The sequence below is a fragment of the Pipistrellus hanaki genome (assembly GCF_964339955.1).
Source record: "Pipistrellus hanaki genome assembly, chromosome: 6".
Classification (NCBI taxonomy): Eukaryota; Metazoa; Chordata; class Mammalia; order Chiroptera; family Vespertilionidae; genus Pipistrellus; species Pipistrellus hanaki.
The window spans coordinates 67615465-67629897 of NC_140508.1; the positions used below are offsets into that span (position 1 = coordinate 67615465).

Sequence of the window (14433 nt, forward strand, 5' to 3'; positions counted from 1 at the left end):
TTCCTATAATGAAAAAGGAAATTTGGACAAATGAGAAGCTTAAAAAAATTCTTATGTCTTCAGAGAGATTCTGAAGATACTGTGTCCATAAAACATGAAATAAACTGATAATACTGGGCTCTTAAAAATTAATTATATGAATACTGAAATGAACAATTCAGTGTAAGGACTGGAAAATAGAAAAAGGAAATCTTTCAAAGGATAGGAGAAAATATTCACAGAATAAAAAAGAATCTCTCTAAAGAACAGTAATCCAGGAAGTTCAACATCAGACTAAATAGAATTCCAGAAAACGAATAGAAAGGGGGGAAAAGTACAACAGGAAATTATCTAGGAAATCATGAGGAAAATTTTTCAAAGCTGAAGGAAGATTGCATCTTCCAACTGAATAGTTAACAGAGTGTTGAGAAAGATGAAGAGAGACTGTAGATTCTAATCTTCCAGAATTCAAAATGGAAAAAATCCTAAAAATTTCTAGAGAGGCAAACAGACGGTTTCAAAATAAAAGAATGGGAATGCGCTCAAAATTCTTATCAGCAGCACTGGGTCCCTGAGCTCAAGGGAGCAATGCTTTCTGGGGGAAAGGGAACCCTTTTGGAACCTAGAATTTTAGGCAATAGAGACATTTTCAGACATGCAAGAACTTAGAAAAGTTTCTCTTTAACTCTTTTCTCAGCAAACTCCTGGAGAACATACTTCGCCTAAATGAGGGTTTAAACTAAGGAGATTTGAAAAACAGGAATCTAACAAGTGAGGCTAGGAATGCCAAGGATGACGATGAGGGCAGCTCGGGACCTTGGCTGACTCTCAGGCCTCTAGGGAGCGCCAGTCTGACCACAGGAGGAAGGTGGGAGGCTCCAGGAAAACAGAACTGATGGACGGCTTGATAGGTTTGCTGAAAACTGTATTGAAAGTCTACAGGAAAGTATGGAAAGCCTTAGCAATAAGGAACAAAAAAATCCTTATTAAGAAGTCCAGGGAACATAGTCAAAGAAAGAAAAAATAATTAGAATGTTACTGGCTCGGTAACACAGATTTTAATTCAAAATGTGATACTGGGAGAAAAAAGTTAGAAGTAGCATGAGAAGTATGTATGAGCCCTCTGGTGTTAGAAAAGCTAAAGCCTCGCTTGTTGGTCAACAGGTAACATCTAAAACTGATGAATGAAAACAAACAAACAAACAAATAAATCTGATGAATAAAGGAAGAGCAGTAAGGTGGTGTGTGGTTCTGGTTTGGATCTGATTTGAACAACAACAAAATATTTAAGAATTAATTAGTGTGCCGAAACTGGTTTGGCTCAGTGGATAGAGCGTCGGCCTGCGGACTGAAAGGTCCTGGGTTTGATTCCAGTCAAGGGCACGTACCTTGGTTGCGGGCACATCGCCAGTGGGGGGGGGTGCAAGAGGCAAGAGGCAGCTGGTCGATGTTTCTCTCTCATCGACGTTTCTAACTATTTCTCTCAATTCTTCTCTGTGTAAAATCAATAAAATATATTTAAAAAAAGAATTAGTGGTATTTGCTAATAATAAGGGATTATTAATTATGTGATATGATTATGGCTGTGTGTGTGTGTGTGTGTGTGTGAGCCCTTATTTTCTCAGAGATACATGCTAAAGTAGTTATTGATAAAATGACATGATATCTAGTAGCAGGGGGAGAATGGCTGTAGGTATAAATAAAACTGATCTTGATTCCTGGAGCTGGGAAATGAGTGGTTCATGAAGTGGTATATTATTCTCTTTAGTTTTTTATGTGTTTAAAAATTTGCTCAATAAAATATGTTTAAAAAAGATAAAGCTATATAAGCATATTATTTAGGATATATTAAAAATACTAGAACAAACAGCTAATAGAATCAAAAGTATATGCTCTTGGGAAAAGAACAGGAGGGAAGAGAGGGGTGGGATAGGGTATAGTGATTTTTAGTGTAAGTTTTTAATGATATTTTATCTTAAAAAGAACGAAGCAAATACGTGCATGTACCATTTTGACAAAAAAAAGAATTTTAAAAAAATAAATGGAGGTAATATTTAAATGGAGGTAACCGCCAAAAGAATTAAAAGCAGAAAAAATTAGCCCTAGCCGGTTTGGCCAAGTGAATAGTGTTGACCTGGGGACTGAAGGGTCCTGGGTTAATTCCAGTCAAGGGCATGTATCTAGGTTGCAGGTTTGATCCCCAGCTCTGGTCGGGGCAAGTGCAGAGGCAACCAATCAATGTGTCTCTCTCACATCGATATTTTCTCTCTGTGTCTCTCCCCCTCCCTCATACTCTGCCTAAAAATCAATGGGAAAATACCCTCAGGTGAGGATTAACAAACAAAAAAATTAAAATGGCTCCCTCAGGGTAAGGGGTTAAGCAGAATAATGATGCATATCTGGAATTTTAAATGATGTGCATGTATTACTTTTACTTTTAAAAATATTATCTATTATCATCAGTTATTGCTATCAGTTTTTAGCAGGGCCTTTTGCTAATCCTGACATCTACAAGCTGAACCGGTTTATCCAGGTGAAAAACCCTAACAACCCAGTGTGAATATCTGTTACAGAAGACGGGAGAAAAACCAAGCAACGCTTAGAGAAATGGAATTACACTTCATTATTATTATACCAGTGGGCTCAGAGAAAAATGTCTCTCAAAATCTGAGCAAAAACACGGAGGAAGCTTTCCCTATCTATATCTTTCCTAGTCCTTTGTCTCCCAAATTTGGAATGAGACTTCCGGACCTTCAGAGAAAGAAGGCCTGCATGCTGGGAAGGGGCCATGAGAAGTGCCAGCACTGACAACTCTGTCTGGGGCATAGTTTATGGCCTCTCTGGAGTGGGAGTAGTCTTATTTTCCCTATTATTTAAGCAAGCAAGCAAGCAAGCGTTTACAGAAGCCAGAATAGCAGGGTTAAAATTTCAAACATCAGTTTTTATATAAGATGGAAGTTACTATGCTTCATCTATACATTAAATCTAATAACTATTACGGCCACTTAACTATGTCTACCATTTGTCATTGCTTTACGTTCGTTATTTCTAATCTTTGTAACAGTCCTGTAAGCCAGGTATTGCTATTCCCATTTTACAGATGAAAAGATTGAGGCCGAGAGACATTAGCCATTTGCTCAAGGTCACAAAGCAGCCCAGGCTTGGGAGACTCTTTCCACCACCTTACTGCTCCTTACATTCCACTAGTTGGGTACAGTCCAGATGTGTACTTTTTACATAAACTTCCTCATCAACTCCATGAAACAGGAGAGACAAGATTATCCTCACAACATATGAAAAAACAAATCTAAGGAAAGTTAGATAATGTGCCTAAGAATCCACTAGTATTTTCCTTCATTCCTTATCATCTATCCCCTTGAGAATAAAATGTCAAGTTATTAATCCTCTTCATGGACATTTGACATAAGAGTCACTAACTGAATGCTGCCAAAGCAAGAATTTTTTTTTTTTTTTAAAGAAACTATTTTCTCAAAAGGAATAGAGTAATGACCCAGTCCTCAGTTGCTCAAATGTCAGCTGCCCGCCTGGCACACCGCACGCAGCTCAGCTGCTGGCAGCAGCAGTTCCCAGAACCACTGGCATCTTCTTGGCTCCAAAAGAAAGGAAAGCCGTGGGTGCTTCTGCCCTGAAAAGAGAATGTCTATCTCCTAAGGCTACTTCAGTCCAGGCCTTTTGGCCCCAGGCTCTTCATAGTTGACAGTGTGCCTCTAAGCAGAGGCAGGTTTGAAAAGCTATAGAACAGACTGCAGGCGAAGCCAAAGGTGGGGCACTGAAGCCCTGGGTCCTCTCAAGCTGCCGGGTAAGCTAACGGCTCCGGCTCCGCTTGGCAGAGAAACAGCCCCAGGGCTGGGCACTAGTGCCATGAGCCTGGTGTGAGATGGGCTCTTCTGGCAGCGGAACAATGGCCACGAAGCAACTCGGGGGAAGAAGCTGTTTACTGAAGTTCAAACTATTCCAGCACCGGCAATCTGCACAGATTTGGATGACAAATCTCTGCACTTCAAGTGAGCAGTGCTTTGCTCCGGACACTCACCAAACACATCGCCTCCCCACAGCACCCCCAGACACGCTCCCTAACACTTGTTGCCCGTGGGGTGTTTTACTTAAGTTGATGAATTCTAAAATATTATATAAAGAAACAATATTTAAAAAATAACTAACCTTTGTTTTTTAATCCTCACTCAATGTTATGTTTTTACTAATTTTAGAGAGAGAGGAAGGGAGAGAGAGTGGGAAACATCAATTGGTTGCCTCCCATATCCACCCTGACGGGATCAAACCTGCAAACACCTAGGTATGTGCCCTGACCAGGAATCAAACCCACAACCTTTCCAACCAAGCTATCTGGTCAGGGCAAGAACAACTGACTTTGATTCATTCGTCTATAAGTTTAAACTACCGTACACAGTATCATTTTCTTTAAGGCGTGAATCAGATATTAAATTCTAATACATGTGTATTCTATAAAAAACAAAACAACTGAAATGCAAACAGGACCGGAATGAGGTCTCTATTTTAACATGTCCTACACTGTTGTAAAGACACTGAGCCCTGCTCAAGACTTACAGGAGAATGTTTCTTATGACACAGTTTACATAGGATAATAAAAAGGTTTAAGAGCAGATCCACAAACAATATGTAATTGCATACACATTCCAAACAAACAAAAGATGTCTTATTACCTACCCACCAATTCTGGGGCAGAAGCAGTTGTAGTGTTTCATGATCAGCAATACTCCCCATCACCCCCCACGGCCCTGATTTCCAAACAGGAGAGGTTTGCCTGTAAGGAAAATATATGCAGAGCCTCCTGCACAGTTGTAACTCGCAGAAGGTGTTACATATATCTTTGCCAACAAACACGTTTGAAAAAAACAGCCTACCTCTAAAAGCTCCCTCGTTTTTACAGCAAAAGCAATGCTGATCAGCCATCTCCCCGAGACAGGCATTAATTCCAAAGGGGAAAACTGATTGTTAATCAGCACGTACTACATTGGCTAAATTGTTGGTGGCTTTCAGTCCTGTCACACTACGCAGACAGAAACTAGCAGAGAGAGAAAGGGCAGTAAGTGAGAAGAAAGGTTTACAGTGTGAAGGGTGCTGCTGGATGGTTAATTTAGGAAGAGGGAACAGAAGAGACTAACTTGTTTCTTTTCCCTCTGCTAAGGAAGCTCATTAGAAGACAAACAAAAAGGTCTCTAAGATAAGCTTTCAATAAGCCACTTTCAGGAGGAAAGTACTAGTGAGGGTAAAGAAAAGAAACATGTCTATACTCGCGGAAATGTAAATTATTTTAGAAAAATTTGCAGGTCAACGTGTCAATATTATATTAACCAGATATTTATGTAATTTTTTTTACATTTAAAAAAATTAATTTCAGAGGAAGGGAGAGGGAGAGATAGAAACATCAATGATGAGAGAGAATCACTGATCGGCTGCCTCCTGCAAGCCCCCCACTGGAGATGGAGCCCACAACCCGGGCATGTGCCCTTGACGGGTATTAAACCTGGGACCCCTCAGTTCGCAGGCTGATGCTGAGGTACAGAAACTCAGCAGGCAGAAAGCCCAGGATGCTCAACAAGGGGCAAAACTGAGAAAACAAGAACCTTGTCCCCAGGTTCTTCTCCTAGCTAGTCAAGCAGTTTAGACCCCCTGACCTTTTCCTCCCTAAAGATAACATCTAAGCCTCGGGTATATTTTAGCTCCAGGCTCAGAAAAGCAGCAAAACCAGACAAATGATACAGTGGTGACCTCAGGACCAGCCACACTGACTAATGACCCCATGCCCTGGCACCAACCAATTAGCAGGGACCATGACCCTGGAAGAGAAATAAATACGCTCAGGACAAAGGAGCCAGTGACCATCCCCCTCCAGAGAGCACGGACCTGCCATTCCCTTCTCTTCTCCCTCCCTGGAAGCACGTATCCCCTAACCTCTAAGTCCCCATGAGACTTGCAACCAGGGGAGCAATGGGCAGCGGCAGCTTGTCCGGGGCTAACCCCCTGAATCTGTCTCCAAGCCCCCTTTTCTCTGACTTCTCAGTGAGCGAAAGCAGCACTCCCAAGATTATTCACCCGCTGATTGTACCTAAAAGATAAACTTTATCTCCTGTTGCTGCTGCTGCTGCTTCTTCTTCTTCTTCTTCTTCTTCTTCTTCTTCTTCTTCTTTTAATTTACTGATTTTTAACAGAGAGAAAGGGAGAGAGATAGAGAGCTAGAAACATCGATGAGAGAGAAACATCGACCAACTGCCTCTTGCACACCCCCTACCGGAGATGTGCCTGCAACCAACGTACATGCCTTTGACCGGAATCGAACCTGGGACCTTTCAGTCCGCAGACAGACGCGCTACCACTGAGCCAAACCAGCTTCGGCTCCTGTTGCTTCTTCTATGCCCTTCCTGTTTCACTGTCCTGAGTATATTTTTGCTGCCATCATGAACCCAGTACCCTTTGGCTTGGTGCTGTGTAGCCCTTCCCTTTGGATATCCCCATCCCCCATCCCCTTTTCCTTAAATAAATTCAAGTTTTCTTTATTCACCCTCTGAGATGGCTGTTTAGCCTGCCTGCGCAGCACTGACTAACTTTTTACCAATGATATGAAAAAAGTCTCATTTTCGTTTTAAGATGTATGCAGTAGGGTTTCATATTTGAAAAAGGAAAAATAGCATTTTGCATAAAAAAGAAGACAATCTACTAGAACACTGAAGATAATTTTATTTTCTTTCAGTCTATTGGTATTTTAAATTTTTCTAAAAAGCATTCATTTTATAATAAAAACATAGTATTACTTCCATAAAAAGAAAAAGACAAAAAGCTATTTTTAAGTTCCTCCGGATGATATATACCAAGTGCCACAAATATGTACACACTCTGACTTATAAGTGAGAGAGATATTTATAGCAGTGATTAATAACAATGAAAGAATGGAAACATTCAAAATATTAAACACATTGTCTGGCCATTGGAAACAGTGGAGAGACATGAGCCACACTCTGCCAGCTGAGCACAGTCTCCAGGGCCCTGCTCCTGCCCTCCACTCCCCTGGCCTGGCCCAGGAGGTGTGCTGCCAGCTTGTGCCTGGCACAGGGGGTAGGCACTGGGACCTTTCCCACATGTAGAAGGTGAGAGGGCAGGGCGGGGCGGGGCTAACTCCTGACTCCATTTTGTTCTGTGGGGCAGGGCGGAGCTATCCTCCATTTTGTAACTGGACCCTAGCCCTCACCCAACCAATCCGGGTCAGCCAAAGCAGTGACATCACCACCCCTATACACCCCCTTGATCTGTGAAGCTTGTGCTCTTCCGCCACGCCAAGGTCGGTGTAAGTGGGACAGAGCCCATGCTGGCATGGAACAGGCTTTCTGCTATTGCATCGGACTCGGCTCCCTGGTTGGTGGTCCTTGGGGATCACAAAATCTGGGCATAACAGAAGGCACCCCTGAAAGAGGGAGAAAATGAAGTCTCTAAGCTCTGCTCAGGCACTGCAACCATATTCAAGCTACCTGATGACGGCAACGATCATGAAGAGCATAAGAATACGTGGGGAAGCATGAGCCTTGGTTGGAAAGTTGTAAGGAGGACATTCTGAGAAAAGCAAAGTGTGAAAGGCCGCCTGCCCTGTTTATCGGAATTCTGACATCAGGGAGACTAAGGGGAGTGTCGAAAGCAGCACCCCTAATTATTCCTCGACCTTTCCAAATAAGCCTGTGCATGTGCAGACCCTCACGGGTTTACTGGAATCCTCATGCTTAATACTTGGATACCCTTGCCTAGAGAACAATGTAAACACGTGTGTCCTCCCAAGATTACTCACCCTGCTGACTGTACCTTAAAGATAAACTTTATCTCCAACTGCTGCGACAATAAAAGGCTAAGGAGGCAGGCAATTCTCTTTCACAGTGAAACTGTTGGAGTAACCTGTTCATCCATTGTTCAGGGGCTGCTGGTCAGGCCCAGCAAGAATTGCGAAAGAAAGGAGAGAAGCAGATGCCAGGAAAAGAAAAGGAAATAAAATGGAAGAAAACGGAAGAGTGTTAGAAAGGCCAGATGGAAACCTGGGAGGATGAAGCAGGACCCTCGGGTCAGAGGGAAGTGCCCTGAACAGCCACCAAGCTCTTAGCCAGAGCCGCCTTCAAAAGCCTTCAGGAGACATCACAGAAAAAGGACTCAGAGCTTTCTTCCCACTTCCCATGACTGATCATATTGCTCCTGGCAGCTTGATGATAACTATACATCCAGTGGATTTTAGTACAATGAAAGATTAAATTAAGAGTAAGGCTATGAGCCTCTAGTCCAAAGGTAACTTCAAACTAATGTGTAATCATACAACCAATAAAAAGACTGTTATTGAAGCTGCAAAGAGGCTATTGTGTCCACAGATAAAAATTCTTAGCCAGGAACAAATTCCAGGCCTGACTTTAAGGAGAGCCGACTTGCAAAAGATGAAAGGGACCCTTCCCTCCCTATCTGGCTGGACAAAAGCTGTTGGCAGTGAGATAAGAAAACTGTAGGTACTGATGTTTCTAAAAGTCTTTAGAAGCCCCAAGGAGGAGAACAAGAAGAAAAGTGACATACTTGAAGATAAATGTAAACAAATTAGAAAGAGAACAAAAGCAGGCTGGCCTCTTGTGTTACAGAACTAGAGGAAGCTGGCCAATAAGCTCAGAGTGAATGTGAAAAAAGAAAATCCTGGAAGGGACAATGACACTGTGACTTCTCGATCCCTCAGATTCCCACAGTAGGAGAATCAGGGAATAAGACCAGAAGACTTCAGTCTGGACTGAATATATTTCATAGGTTGAAACAAGAGAAGAACAAAGTTATACCTGAATTATGGTCCCTACAATGCTTATGCACCCAACCAGTGACTTCATTATCTGCAAATATCAGCAAGGATAATTCTGATTTAGTTACCTTACAGGAAAGACTGATCTAAGTACTCCTCAACAGCCATTAGTTTCTAGCCATTTCTCAAGATCATACATTATAGCAGAGTGCTTACTAGACTTCTAATAATAGGATCTTCTATGACATGGAGACACCATCTGAAGCTGAGAACTAGAAGAGAGAAGAGAAGACAAGAGAAGATGAGAGGGGAGGGGAGATTGACTGGTTGCCTCCACACTCTAATCATGAAGCCATATCAGCCAGGGCAATAACTGATTACCTTAAAGAACTAATACAGCAAGTAGCTCCTGTTACAACTGTTCAGTCCTACAACTACAATGCAAAAGCAGCCATAGAAACAGTGCAAATAAATTAACATGGCTGTGTTAATTTATTTGCACTGAAACTGATGATCATAAAATTCATAACTCATGCTACACCACAATTTAGATAGAGCTTATACATGAAATGAAGGCGTGCCCTTTCCTGACATCAGAAACTAACAACTTCAAAATGGCACAAAAATGAGACAAAATCCTAACACATTCTGAAGCCTATGTTACAGCGGTAATAGATTTGGGGAAGTGAAAAGGAATATTTAAAAAGGACTCAGTTTAAAACTGACATTTTCCCCACCTGCTGTGTGTGGGGAAGAGGGAACTTTGATTTCAGGTGCTTATTCCAGTTACTGTGAGTATAAGAGATTCTATCCCCTAAAAGATGATCAAGACTCTACCAGATTTTTCTTTTCTGCAGTCAAAATTAATCTCTCCATCTACTATTAGCTGAGAAGGTGAGGTTACTAATTAGAGTCAAACCTCACACTGAAAATAACTCCTGGATCTATAAAGTTAAATGCAAAAATATCAAGCCATGTAAGTACTAGAAAAATTCAGAATAGAACATTTTATAACTTCACAATGGGGGAGGAGGCCTTTACAAATATATAAAATACAGAAGTCATTAAAGAAAATACTGATAAATTTGACCATGTGTAAATAAAATTATTTTGCATGGTAAAAATAATTATAAGCAAAGTAAAAATCAAATTGGGAAAAATGTATTTCATATGATGAATAACCTATTCCTTAATCTATAAAGAGCTTCTAGAAATTGATAAATCAAAGTCCAATAACCCAAAGGGACAATAAGGTCAGAATATGAGCAGGGATTTACAGAAAAGAAAATACATACAATTCTGAATATATGGAAAGTAGTCAACCTTAGTTGATACTCTATTTTTCCTCTACCACTGGATAATGTCAAAAAATCTGATAATACACCGTTTGGTGTTAGAAAATAGGAATTTTCATCTATTTGTGATGTATAATAGTCATACATTGGTATAATATCATTAGGCAATCAAATAGATTCACACATCCTTTGCCTTGGCAAATTCACTTTTAGGATTTTATCATAAAAGCATACATTCACAAGTGTGAAATGTATATTCACTGAGTGCATTACAGTAAAAGATTAGAAATAATATAAATATCTATCAATAAGAGATAGGTTAAATAAACCAAGGTCCTTCCAAACAATAGAAGTGTATGTAGGCATAATAATTTAGAGAATGATAATTATTTAGTGATACAAAATATCCAAAATATTTATTTTTAAAAGCCTGATGTGCAACAATATGAACGGTATACTACTACATTTGTAACAAGAAAAAACAGTGCATATTTACTTTCATACATATAGAGTATTTCTAGAAGGATGCATGAGAAATTGGAAACAATGGTAGGTCTCTCCAGAGTAGCTGAAGGGTAAGGATGAAAGGAAGATTTTTTTTTTCTTTCTTTTTTTTATGGATATAGGATCCAATCATGAACTCTATCTTGAACTTGACTATTTATTTCTAACTCTCCTCTAATCTAGAATTGCACTCCATGTTTTGTAAAGAACCAATATCTTTACAGTAGTGAGTTTCCTAATATTTGCAATATGATCTATCTCTCCCTTTACTTGGGTGTTCTTTAATATCTATACTAATAAAAGGGTAATATGCTAATTAAATCGGGAGACCTTTTGGACTTCCTTCCGGACAAAGCCATGGTGGCAGGGCTGAGGCAGAGGCATTTAGGGACGTTTTTAATACCCTACTGTTAGAAAAAGAAAATGTCACATGTTCTGTAGGTAACAAAAATAACCAGTAAGGTGATTATTTTCCTGTGTTTGTCAATGAAGTCAGGAGAAACACTGCCTCTGTAGCCAGACATGCTTTTAGAAAGCTGTCTTCAAAATGCAGATGGCCTGGGAGTCCTTCCAGGAAGACCTCAAAAAAAAAACAGTCTTCGGTGCTCTGTCTACTATAGACACTTGGAATTCTACAAAGCATTTAGGGGTTTTCCCTCTACTAAAACATCTTATGATTAGGATTACCCGACTCGGCTGCTAAAAGTACACAAATAACAGGGGGTATACATTATATAAGTAGTTCCAAAACAGAGACTCAGATCACTGACTCTACAAAGGGTCATCAGAGATGGGCCAAACTCTCTCCAGGGCCTGTTTCTTCTTTGTGAAGCCCCAAGACTAGGTAAGCATTTCCTTTAAGACAATTAAGACCCTAAATACTCCTATTGCTCCCAGAAGTGACCCTAAATAAATGATGGGGGGAGAGGGAGAGCAGAGGAAGGAATGACTGAGCTTTCCTTATAATATTAGGTCTAGTAATAATTAATGTCGTTTTCTAATACCTTTTTTAAATCGAATTTATTTAAACAATACAACAAAATTTAATCAACAATATAGTTGCCGTTGTTTTCTACTACTTGTGCCCAACGCTCAGGAAGCATTTTAATCCCTCTGTTGTAAAATTCTTGTGATTTTGATGCAAAAAATTCGGTCAATGCATTTTTGAGGCATTCTTCATTATTAAATTTTTTTCCAAGAAGAAAGTTTTGCAAAGAACGAAACAAATGGTAATCGGAAGGGGCAATATCAGGAGAATATGCAGGTTGAGGGAGAACTTCCATTCCAACTGGCGCAGTTTTTCAGCAGTGATTCTTGCAGTATGCGGTCGTGCGTTATCGTGGTGAAGAATTACGCCCTTCCGATTAATCAGCGCGGGTTCTTTTTCTCTTAAAGCTTGGGCTAACCTTTCCAATTGGGCACTATACACTGCACTTGTAATGGTTTGGTTAGATGGTAAAAGTTCATAATGAAGAATTCCTTTAAAATTCCACCAAACACACAACATCACTTTTTTCGCATGCAAGTCAGGTTTTGGCGTGGGCTGCGGAGCCTCATTTTTGTCCAACCATTGAGGCCGCCTTTTCAAATTAACATACAGCACCCATTCTTCATCTCCGGTAACAATTTGCTCTAAAAACGGCAAACGGTTTTGATGAGAGAGGAGCAAACTGCAAATTGTGACTCTTTGATTACGGTTGTTGTCGGTCAACTCATGAGGAACCCATTTTTCAAACTTTTGGACTTTGCCAAGTGCACACAATTGATTGGAAATTGTTTTTTGTGAACAATTTAAAGTTGTCGCAAGCTCTTGGTGGGTAATTTGAGGATTTTGCACCAAAAGAGCTTGAAGAGCTTCTTGATCAAAATTGGACACACGGCCTCGACCACTCTTGTCATCTAACGAAAAATTTCCCTCGCGAAATTTCTCAAACCAACGCTGGCATTTTCTGGCACTAACTGCATCTTGACCAAGAGCACTACAGATGTTTTTTGCAGCCTCACTTGCTTTTCTTCCTAATTGGAATTCGTAAAGCATGCAGTGCCGAATATGCTCTTCATCCGCCATCTTCTTAGCCCTAGTTTTGCAACAAAAACCAAACCAAACACAAACTTTTTCAAGCAAAACTTGTTAATTGCACTTCACACGTTCTGTAGATACCACGTGTTTGAAGGTTATGTCAATACAAGTCAACGCCAAGCAAGATTTTAAACGAATGTTAAAAACGACATTAATTATTACTAGACCCGATAACTACCACTGGATGAGCACCTACTATGTGCCAAAAACTGCCTGATACTTCATATAATTCATCTTTAAACTTACAACAATCCCATAGAATGGGTATTATTATCAACATTTTACAGATAAGGAATCTGGAGTTCACAAAAGTTGAGTTACCCAAGGCTGCATAGTTGTAGCACTATGATTTGAACTTAGATCTGACTTGAAGTGCTTGTCTCCCTGTATCCCAAACTCAATTCAAAAATACATATGAATAACCACATGCAAAGCAATGCACAAGGTACCACAGGGGAGACAAGGCAATGAGGCTACTCCAATTATCAAGAAGGAAAAGAGGATTAGTAGGAGAGATTTATTTCTCAACATCCATAATCTGGAACAAGGCCTATTACAGGAGTTTCCTGGGACATTATTTCCTGAAATTTATGTGGAAGATAAAGAAAACACCAATCAAATGTAACACAAGGCAGTCTGTGGTTAGCTATGAGAGAGAGAACTTGCTACCGGAGTTTAATTATATCATGATCAGGGCTCTGAGGAAGATTTATGAACTACAAGGCATTTGAGATAAGCTTGACAAATGGATTTTGACAGGCAACAGTGAAAACAAAGATCAGTGGAGTACAGAGAGCAAGACAGTGGGATAAATCCTTTAGCTCCTCCACAAAACATGGAAAAATGAAGCTGGAAAAGGAAATTGTGTCGGCCCTAACCATACATTTTCTTTGAATTTAACCTACAGCTCCTTCCTTAGTTAGGTCTAGGGGACTAGTTAGGTCAAGGACTCTAGTCTGTTGAAAGGGAAGGCATTTTTGGTTGTCATAATAGTTGATTACCTCCTTGGTTTTTAGTAGATGGGGACCAGGAGGTTAAACATCCAGCAAATTGTGAGGAAATCTTTCAGAAACAAAAATTGTAGATGGCAGTCGCTTAGAAACAAAAATTGCCCTTACCCTACCTGTCTTTCAAATAGTACCAAGATATGCATGCTAGTGAAAAACCTGTTTTAATTTTCTGAGCCTAGAACTTAACTTCTTTTATGTGTTACAAAGTACTTTTGCCTGATTTTAGAGGCAATATACATTGCATGGAAAAGGAAAGATATAAATACCATGTAAAAGAAAGACGATGCTCTATTTTGTATTTAGGGGTAAATTATCATGTCTGTAACATACGTTCAAATAGTTCCGCAAAACTGAAAAGCACATATACATATGCAGATAAAGCATATTTAGCAAAACCTTAACACTGTTTGATATGTAGATGCTCATTGTACTTTTTAGTTTTTTTCTGTATGTTTGAAATTTTTCATAATAAAACTCTGGGGGGGGGATTACCTCTCATTAAATAAGAGGTAATTAATAGAGGCTAATAGCACAGACTCTAGAGCTCTGTGACCTTACACAGGTTACTTTCCCTCCCTGTGCCTCAGTCTCCCCATCTGTACCTACCTCACAGAGCTGTTATAAGGATAAAATAAAATGGTAAGTGGAAGCTGCGTAGAACAGAGCTGGGCACAGAAATGCACTATTGAAGACACAGCTATTGGCATCATACCTCAGTAAACAGTACCCATCCACATACCTCCCATCTCTCGAGTTACC

The 14433-nt window shown here is 40.1% G+C and overlaps 1 protein-coding gene across 2 annotated transcripts in view; it reads right to left on the bottom strand.

Annotated features, from left to right (window-relative positions):
* The window catches only part of PKIG (cAMP-dependent protein kinase inhibitor gamma), a 66019-nt gene that overhangs the window by 33927 nt on the left and 17659 nt on the right, over nucleotides 1–14433 (bottom strand). Inside the window, exon 1 of one of the 2 annotated variants that reach the window (XM_084888772.1) lies at nucleotides 4687–4738. The exons of the other annotated variant lie outside the window; for it this stretch is intronic. The gene's annotated coding sequence lies outside the window, so the exon portion shown is untranslated. Of the gene's footprint in view, nucleotides 1–4686; nucleotides 4739–14433 lie in introns of those variants that run through there. 2 annotated transcript variants of the gene reach the window in all.